Source organism: Ovis aries, chromosome 1 (assembly GCF_016772045.2).
Source record: "Ovis aries strain OAR_USU_Benz2616 breed Rambouillet chromosome 1, ARS-UI_Ramb_v3.0, whole genome shotgun sequence".
NCBI lineage: Eukaryota > Metazoa > Chordata > Mammalia > Artiodactyla > Bovidae > Ovis > Ovis aries.
In genome coordinates, this window is record NC_056054.1 from 105,473,714 (window position 1) to 105,483,781 (window position 10,068).

Here is a 10,068-nt window from a genome sequence, read left to right on the forward strand (position 1 = left end):
GGGAAGCCCACCTTGCTTATTACTTCCTTCTGATTTCTTTTCATATATCACCTTGCCAGTGAGGCCTTCCCTGATCACTCATTTAACACTGCAGTCCTCCCTTTCCTGCTTTACTCTCTTTCCCTCCTCAACTTTTATACATGTCACTTGTTAACTGTGTTTCCACCCCCCTCCCAGGGGCTTCCCTGGTGGCTCAGTTGGTAAGGAATCTGCATGCAGTGCAGGAGACCCGGGTTTGATGCCTTCATCGGGAAGATGCACATACCGTGGCAACCCACTCCAGTATTCTTGCCTGGAGAATTCCACAGGCAGAGGATTCAGGCAGGCTACAGTCCACGGGATCGGAGTCTGACACGACTATGAGACTTTCACTTCACCTCACCTAGAGAGTTCTAGGAAGACAGGAATTTTGTCTGTTTTGTCCTCTGCTTTACTCCTAGTGCCTGACAGGTGCTCAATACATAACTGATGAATGAGGGGACCCAGCTGTCAGTGTGACTCAGAAGGGTCCAGCCACCCCAGCCGCTCTCCTGGGCTGCAGACCCTCACATCCAACAGTCCACCTCTTAGGAGAGGCCACACTCACTGGTCGGACCCTCTCCACCCTGCACCTTCTGCTACAGCCAAGCAACTTCTTTTATAGCCCTAACCCTCACCCCATCCTACACTGCCCCCTCAGCTCTCTCTCTGCATCTCAGTGAAACTGGAGGACTCTCACTACCCACAACTAACATCAACCAACAAAATCTCTCAATTCCAAACATTTTCCAAAGGCACCCTTCCTCCCAGGGACTGTGACCTGCTTCTGCTCATTAATTGCCCAGATTTTTCATGCCTGGAGTCTCATCACTTGTAGGTCCCCATCTGCATGGGAGCCTCCCACTGCAGCCAAAGTTATCTAAAAATCAGGTCTGATCTGCCTGCTCTGATTGAGGACATCACTGATTCCTCAGGGCATGTAAAAGCCTTTACTATCTGGACCCTGATCACTTCTAACTATATCCTCCAGTTCTCCACTCCTCCGTCCATGCCAGAATCCTTGTGCTTCCTCTCAGTGTCTTGCCTGTGCGCACATGGTTCCCTACACCTTCCCTATTTTTTCTGCTAAATCAAATTCCTATTCAACTATCTAGATTTCACCAGCTCTCCAGCATCACTAGATGGGCTTTCTTGTCTCCTTCTTCCATTCAGTTAAATTTAAAACACAATCAGGAGCTACTGAAACCATTAGGTTTGGCACTAGCAAAGTGGGGGCAAAAGACCCGTGTGCCTCGAGATAGAACAGGAAGGAGTATATGCCTCAGAAGAACCCTGATTCTAATGAAGCCTCCAACCTAACTACTAATTTATAGGAAATAGAGGCAAGAATTAAACAAAGACTTGAGGATGCCATCAGCTAAATCCAGATATAGGCAATTCTACAAACAAATGACCCGATTTCATTAACAATTAGATAGCATGGAAAAAGGGGTGAAGGAGGAAGCATTTATTTAAAAATGACTTTATACACATACCAGCCAAATGCAATGAGTAGACTTGATTTGGATTCTGATTCAATCAAACCAATTGCAAAAGATACCTTGGAGACAATTCAGGAAATTTGAACATGAGTTGGGCATTAGGCAAAATTAAGAAATTACCATTAATTTTGTGTGTTGTGTTAAAAAATTCCTTATGTATTAGAAATATATCTGGAAATATTTGTTGGTATGATAATATTAATGGTGGGGATTTGATTAAAAATATTCCAGCAAAGGAAGGTGGTTTGTAGAGGGAGAAGAAGACGGAAGTAGTTTAATAAAATCAGATGAACAGAATGTTGACAATTGTGAAATCTGAGTGACAGTTACCTGAGGGTTTATTAGAATACTGTATTTCTCATACTTGTTCAGTTCAGTTCAGTCGCTCAGTCGTGTCTGACTCTTTGCGACCCCATGAATCGCAGCACACCAGGCCTCCCTGTCCATCACCAACTCCCGGGGTTCACTCAAACTCATGTCCATCGAGTCAGTGATGCCATCCAGCCATCTCACCCTCTGTCGTCCCCTTCTCCTCCTGCCCCCAATCCCTCCCAGCATCAGAGTCTTTTCCAATAAGTCAACTCTTCGCATGAGGTGGCCAAAGTACTGGAGTTTCAGCTTCAGCATCGTTCCCTCCAAAGAAATCCCAGGGTTGATCTCCTTTAGAATGGACTGGTTGGATCTCCTTGCAGTCCAAGGGACTCTCAAGAGTCTTCTCCAGCACCACAGTTCAAAAGCATCAATTCTTCAGCGCTCAGCTTTCTTCACAGTCCAACTCTCATATCCGTACATGACCACTGGAAAAACCATAGCCTTGACTAGACAGAGTAATCCAAGTCTATGCCCCAACCAGTAACACTGAAGAAGCTGAAGTTGAATGGTTCTATGAAGACCTACAAGACCTTTTAGAATTAACACCCAAAAAAGATGTCCTTTTCATTATAGGGGACTGGAATGCAAAAGTAGGAAGTCAAGAAACAACTGGAGTAACAGGCAAATTTGGCCTTGGAATGTGGAATGAAGCAGGGCAAAGACTAATAATAGAGTTTTGCCAAGAAAATGCACTGGTCATAGCAAATACCCTCTTCCAACAACACAAGAGAAGACACTACACATGGACATCACCAGATGGTCAACACCAAAGTCAGATTGATTATATTCTTTGCAGCCAGAGATGGAGAAGCTCTATACAGTCAACAAAAACAAGACCAGGAGCTGACTGTGGCTCAGATCATGAACTCGTTATTGCCAAATTCAGACTGAAATTGAAGAAAGTAGGGAAAACCACTAGACCATTCAGGTATGACCTAAATCAAATCCCTCATACTTGTTAGTATATGTTATTAAAAAAATCAGAATAAATTCCATGTAAGTTTATTGTTGGTGCAGATCCTGTGTTGTGCTCTGGGTGACAACAAGAAAGAAGCGTCCCTGTCCTGCAGAAGTTCCAAGGAGCGGAGAAGACAGATAAGAATCCAGCTGCTGACTGTATTCAGTGATCAGAGTTATGCCTCGGGTGAGCTCAGGGACCATAAGAAGACAGAGATAGCTAACCCAGTGAGGGAAGGTCTCCTAGAGGACTTAGATTTGTTTTTTTGTAACAAGAGACTGCAAACCTGAGTCGGTCAAAAATTTGTTCAGGTTTTTCCACGAGCTGTTAAAGAAAAACCCAAATGAGGGTACTGCCCAGGGGGTCCAGTGGTTAGGAATCTGCCTTGCAATGCAGAGGACACAGGTTCTATCCCTGGTCAGGAACCTAAGATTCTACATGCCACAGAGAAACTAAGCCTGCAGACTGCGACTACTGAGCCTGGGTGCTCTAGAACCTGTGTGTCATACTAGAGAGTGTGCCGTACTAGAGAGTGTGCCGTGTTAGAGAGTCCGTGCGCCACCATGAAAGGTCTTGTATGATGCATAAGACCTGATGCAGAAAATAAAGTAAAAATAAACTTTCTAAAACAGAAGAAAAACCTGAGTGAACTTTTTGGCCAACTCCATATAACGGCTATGCCAATACTACCCTAGTGTCCTGGGATGCAGCTGAAAGCTGAAGCATTTGCTCTCAGCTACATAAGGAAGATGGGCTGCTGCCAACCTGTGAGATACATATTATCTCCAATTGAAGGAGAAAAATAACCTTCACAGAATTTAGATAATAAATCCCAAATGATACAAATAGTGAAGATTGAAAGTAGGGTTCGAACCCAGGGCTGGTTGACTGCAAAGCTGTGTTCTGTCTGAGTACTTGAGACTTCCTGATGACTGAGGCAGGGGTGGCTCTGACACTTTCTCTTTTCCCAGGGTCCTAGAGCCATTTAGGAGACCTTGGCCTTCAAGCTGCTAAGTGTTGCCCAGTGGGGGTTAGGCTGGGCCTGCTGCTGCTGCTGCTGCTGCTAAGTCGCTTCAGTCGTGTCCGACTCTGTGAGATCCCATAGATAGCAGCCCACCAGGCTTCCCCGTCCCTGGGATTCTCCAGGCAAGAACACTGCAGTGGGCTGCCATTTCCTTCTCCAATGCCTAGGAGAGCCCATTCTATTATTTTCTTCTATTTCCTTGCATTATTCACTTAAATAGACTGTCTTATCTTTCCTTGCAATTCTTGGGAACTCTGCATTCAGATGGGTATATCTTCTTTTCTCCTTTGCCTTTTGCTTCTCTTCTTTTCTCAGCTATTTGTGAGGCCTCTTCAGACAACCATTCTGTATCTTTGCATTTCTTTTTCTTAGAGATGGTTTTGATCCCTGCCTCCTGTACAATGTTATGAACTTCTGTCCATAGATCTTCAGGCACTCTATCCGATCTAATCCCTCGAATCTATTTTTCACTTCCACTGTATAATCATAAGGGATTTGATTTAGGCCATACCTGAATGACCTAGTGGTTTTCCTTACGTTCTTCAATTTAAGTCTGAATTTTACAGTAAGGAGTTCATGATGTGAGAAATAGATTTAAGGGACTAGATCTGATAGAGTGCCTGATGAACTACGGACAGAGGTTCGTGACATTGTACAGGAGACAGGGATCAAGACCATCCCCAAGAAAAAAAAATGCAAGAAAGCAAAATGGCTGTCTGAGGAGGCCTTACAAATAGCTGTGAAAAGAAGGGAAGCGAAAAGCGAAGGAGAAAAGGAAAGACATACCCATTTGAATGCAGAGTTACAAAGAATAGCAAGGAGAGATAAGAAAGCCTTCCTCAGCGATCAATGCAAAGAAATAGAGGAAAACAATAGAATGGGAAAGACTAGAGATCTCTTCAAGAAAATTAGAGATACCAAGGGAACATTTCATGCAAAGATGGGCTCAATAAAGGACAGAAATGGTCTGGACCTAACAGAAGCAGAAGATATTAAGAAGAGGTGGCAAGAATACACAGAAGAACTGTACAAAAAAAATCTTCATGACCCAGACAATCACGATGGTGTGATGGTGTCTCACCTAGAGCCAGACATCCTGGAATGTGAAGTCAAGGGGGCCTTAGGAAGCATCACTATGAACAAAGCTAGTGGAGGTGATGGAATTCCAGCTGAGCTATTTCAAATCCTGAAAGATGATGCTGTGAAAGTGCTGCACTCAATATGCCAGCAAATTTGGAAAACTCAGCAGTGGCCATGGGACTGGAAAAGGTCAGTTTTCATTCCAATCTCAAAGAAAGGCAATGCCAAAGAATGCTCAAACTACTGCACAGTTGCACTCATCTCACATGCTAGTAAAGTAATACTTAAAATTCTCCAAGCCAGGCTTCAGCAATACATGAATCATGAACTTCCAGAAGTTCAAGCTGGTTTTAGAAAAGGCAGAGGAACCAGAGATCAAATTGCCAACATCTGCTGGATCATCGAAAAATCAAGAGAATTCCAGAAAAACATCTATTTCTGCTTTATTGACTATGCCAAAGCCTTTGACTGTGTGGATCACAATAAACTATGGAAAATTCTGAAAGAGATGGGAATACCAGACCCCTTGAACTGCCTCTTGAGAAACCTATATGCAGGCCAGGAAGCAACAGTTAGAACTGGACATGGAACAACAGACTGGTTCCAAATAGGAAAAGGAGTACATCAAGGCTGTATACTGTCACCCTGCTTATTTAACTTCTATGCAGAGTACATCATGAGAAACACTGGGCTGGAAGAAGCACAAGCTGGAATCAAGATGGCTGGGAGAAATATCAATAACCTCAGATATGCAGATGACACCACCCTTATGGCAGAAAGTGAAGAGGAACTCAAAAGCCTCTTCACAGAAGTGAAAGAGGAGAGTGAAAAAGTTGGCTTAAACCTCAACATTCAGAAAACGAAGCTCATGGCACCTGCAGCAGCACAGGGTTCAGTCTCCTGAAGGGCAGATGGCAAAGGCCTTTATTGCTGTTGTTCAGTGGCTGGCAAATGCTCCTGGCAAGTGCCAAATTGTAGTTGACTGTTCTTTGGACTCAGATGGACTTGAATACTTATAAAGACCTTTTCCTTGCTTTCCGCTGTTGATCCTCAACTCTGCCCTATACGCTAATTAGATAAGGCACACATTTATCCTCTGAATCATTAATAACAAACACAGATGACATGAATCACACTGATATCCTCAATTAGCAGTTTGGAGCCCACTCGGAGATGTCACAGGGCTTGTTGAAGTTCACTCAGCTAGTTCGGGTGGAATCGCGACTTGCACCCAGGTGGCACTTAGACCCCGGGAGTTCCACTTTAGCTGGCAAGAACAGGGAAGACTGGAGCCTGGAATTGGCTTCCCTTCCTGGCCTGTTTCTTTTTTTTTTTAATAATATTTATTTTTGGCTGCACTGGGTTTTCGTTGCTGCCCGTGGGTTTTCTCTAGTTGTGGTGAGTTGGGGCTAGTCTTCTTGTGGTGTGCAGGCTTCTCATTGCTGTGGCTTCTCTTGTGGTGGAGCATGTAGGATCTTCCTGGACCAGGGATGGAACTTGTATCCCCTGCACTGGCAGGTGGATTCTTAACCATTGGACCACCAGGGAAGTCCCCTGGCCTATTTCAATTGCTCTCTCTCAGGGTGAGTTAGCTGGCCCCTGATACCTGACTCCCATCAGACCACAGAAGAGAAGCCAGATGGGAATTAAATGGGACTTTCTCCAGGAGTTCTCACTCCTCCTTCAGCATATCATCTAGCAGGCTGTGCCCCTTCTTGAAGGGTCTTTGACCCAGCCTCCGCAGGGCCCAGTGAGCCTCCTCGTTCTTCCTGAAGTCATCCCTTGCTGCCTGGACTGCGCTGGACTTCCTGCTGCTCTTCTGCCTGTCTCTTATCTGTATCCTTTGTTAATGCCTCCCCCTCCTCACCCCACCAGGCAAGGAGCAGAGCAGGAGAGCAGTGACCCAGGGCCTTGACGGGCAGGTGCTGACGGAAGGAAGACATGGCTCTGGGAAGGATCCGCAGGCTCCTCAGAGGTGTCTGTGTTGAGACGTGCAGATTTAAAGGCAGCTGAGACACATTCTGGATGTGGCTCTGTCACTCTTGGGCTGGAAAGCTTTGACTGAGGTCCTCACATCAAGGGGGAAATTTTACAGGTGAGGGTTCAGTGAGATAAAAGATACGTGAAAGTACAGATATCAAATGCCAGTGACTTAATAGTCATTCCATAAATAAAGTATTCGTGTAGAGAAGAAAAAAGGGAAGAAGGCTTTGCACATCTCAAATAGCCAGGCTGCCTATCAGGGATGGTCTCAACCTGGGCCCTTGTCTCCACTTTCTGGCTTTAAAATTTAATTTTAATTTTTTTTTGTCTTTGGCTGCACTGAGTCTTTGTGGCTGCACATGGGCTTTCTCTAGTCGCAGCGAGTGGGGACTGCTCCATGCAATGGCTTCCCTTGTTCCGAGGCATGGGCTCTAGAGTGCAGGCTCGGTAGTTGCGGCGCGTGGGCTTAGTTGCCTTTCAGCATGTGGAACCCTCCCAGACCAGACCAGGGGGCAGACCCCTGCCCCCTGCAGTGGAAGTGTGGAGTCTTAACCATTGGACTGCCTCAGTTCAGTTCAGTTCAGTGGCTCAGTCGTGTCCGACTCTCTGCGACCCCATGAACCGCAGCACACCAGGCCTCCCTGTCCATCAGCAACTCCTGGAGTTCACCCAAACCCATGTCCACTGAGTCGGTGATGCCATCCAACCTCTCATCCTCTGTCGTTCCCTTCTCCTCCTGTCCTCAATCTTTCCCAGCATCAGGGTCTTTTCCAATGAGTCAGCTCTTCGCGTCAGGTGGCCAAAGTATTGGAGTTTCAGCTTTAACATCATTCCTTCCAATGAACACCCAGGACTGATCTCCTTTAGGATGGACTGGTTGGATCTCCTTGCAGTCCAAGGGACTCTCAAGAGTCTTCCCCAACACCACAGTTCAAAAGCATCAGTTCTTCGGCGCTCAACCTTCTTCACAGTCCAACTCTCACATCCATACATGACCACTGGAAAAACCATAGCCTTGACTAGACGGACCTTAGTTGGCAAAGTAATGTCTCTGAGTTTGAATATACTATCTAGGTTGGTCATAACTTTTCTTCCAAGGAGTAAGCGTCTTTTAATTTCATGGCTGCAGTCACCATCTGCAGTGATTTTGGAGCCCCCCAAAATAAAGTCTGACACTGTTTCCCCTGTTTCCCCATCTATTTGCCATGAAGTGATGGGACCAGATGCCATGATCTTCGTTTTCCGAATGTTGAGCTTTAAGCCAACTTTTTCACTCTCCTCTTTCACTTTCATCAAGAGGCTTCTTAGTTCCTCTTCACTTTCTGCCATAAGGGTGGTGTCATCTGCATATCTGAGGTTATTGATAATTCTCCCGGCAATCTTGATTCCAGCTTGTGCTTCTTCCAGCCCAGTGTTTCTCATGGTGTTACTCTGCCTAGGAAGTTCATATTTTGTGTTGTTTTCGGTCTCCATTCTCTTTTTTTTTCCCTTTCTTTTTTTGGATTATAGATGATATATGATGTGATAATTTCTGCTGTACAACAAAATGATTCACTTATACATTTATATTGCACTCATCTCACATGCTAGTAATGCTCAAAATTTTCCAAGCCAAGCTTCAGCAATACGTGAACCGTGAACTTCCAGATGTTCAAGCTGGTTTTAGAAAAGGCAGAGGAACCAGAGATCAAATTGCCAACATCCTCTGGATCGTGGAAAAAGCAAGAGAGTTCCAGAAAAACATCTATTTCTGCTTTATTGACTATGCCAAAGCCTTTGACTGTGTGGATCACAATAAAGTGTGGAAAATTCTTCAAGAGATGGGAATATCAGACCACCTGACCTCTTGAGAAACCTATATGCAGGCCAGGAAGCAACAGTTAGAACTGGACATGGAACAACAGACTGGTTCCAAATAGGAAAAGGAGTACGTCAAGGCTGTATATTTTCACGCTGCTTGTTTAACTTCTATGCAGAGTACATCATGAGAAATACTGGGCTGGAAGAAGCACAAGCTGGAATCAAGATTGCCGGGAGAAATATCAATAACCTCAGATATGCAGATGACACCACCCTTATGGCAGAAAGTGAAGAGGAACTAAAAAGCCTCTTGATGAAAGGGAAAGAGGAGAGTGAAAAAGTTGGCTTAAAGCTCAACATTCAGAAAACGAAGATCATGGCATCTGGTCCCATCACTTCATGGCAAATAGATGGAGAAACAGGGGAAACAGTGTCAGACTTTATTTTGGGGGGCTCCAAAATCACTGCAGATGGTGACTGCAGCCATGAAATTAAAAGACGCTTACTCCTTGGAAGGAAAGTTATGACCAACCTAGATAGCATATTGAAAAGCAGAGACATTATTTTGCCAACAAACGTTTGTCTAGTTAAGGCTATGGTTTTCCAGTGGTCATGTATGGATGTGAGAGTTGGACTGTGAAGAAAGCTGAGCACCGAAGAATTGATGCTTTTGAACTGTGGTGTTGGGGAAGACTCTTGAGAGTCCCTTGCACTGCAAGGAGATCCAACCAGTCCATTCTGAAGGACATCAGCCCTGGGATTTCTTTGGAAGGAATGATGCTAAAGCTGCAACTCCAGTTCTTTGGTCACCTCATGGGAAGAGTTGACTCATTGGAAAAGACTCTGATGCTGGGAGGGATTGAGGGCAGGAGGAAAAGGGAACGACAGAGGATGAGATGGCCGGATGGCATCACCGACTTGATGGAAGTGAGTTTGAGTGAACTCCGAGAGTTGCTGATGGACAGGGAGGCCTGGCGTGCTGGGATTCATGTGGTCAAAAAGAGTTGGACACGACTGAGCGACTGAACTGAACTGAACTGACTGACTGACCCTTATGTTATCTTCTATATTATGGTTTCAGTTTTTATATAATTACCCACGGTGGGTGGGTAAGCGGTGTGTGTGTGTAGGGGGTGTGTATGTGTAAGGGGTGTGTGTGTGTAAGGTGTGTATGTGTGTTTAAGGGGTGTGTGTGTTACCCATGATATGTGGGTAAACTTGTATGTGTGTGGTACCTATGGTGGCTGGTAAAACGTGTGTGTGTGTGTGTGTGAAGGGTATGTGTGTGTACAGGGTGTATGTATATGGGGGATGTGTGTGTTACCCAAGGT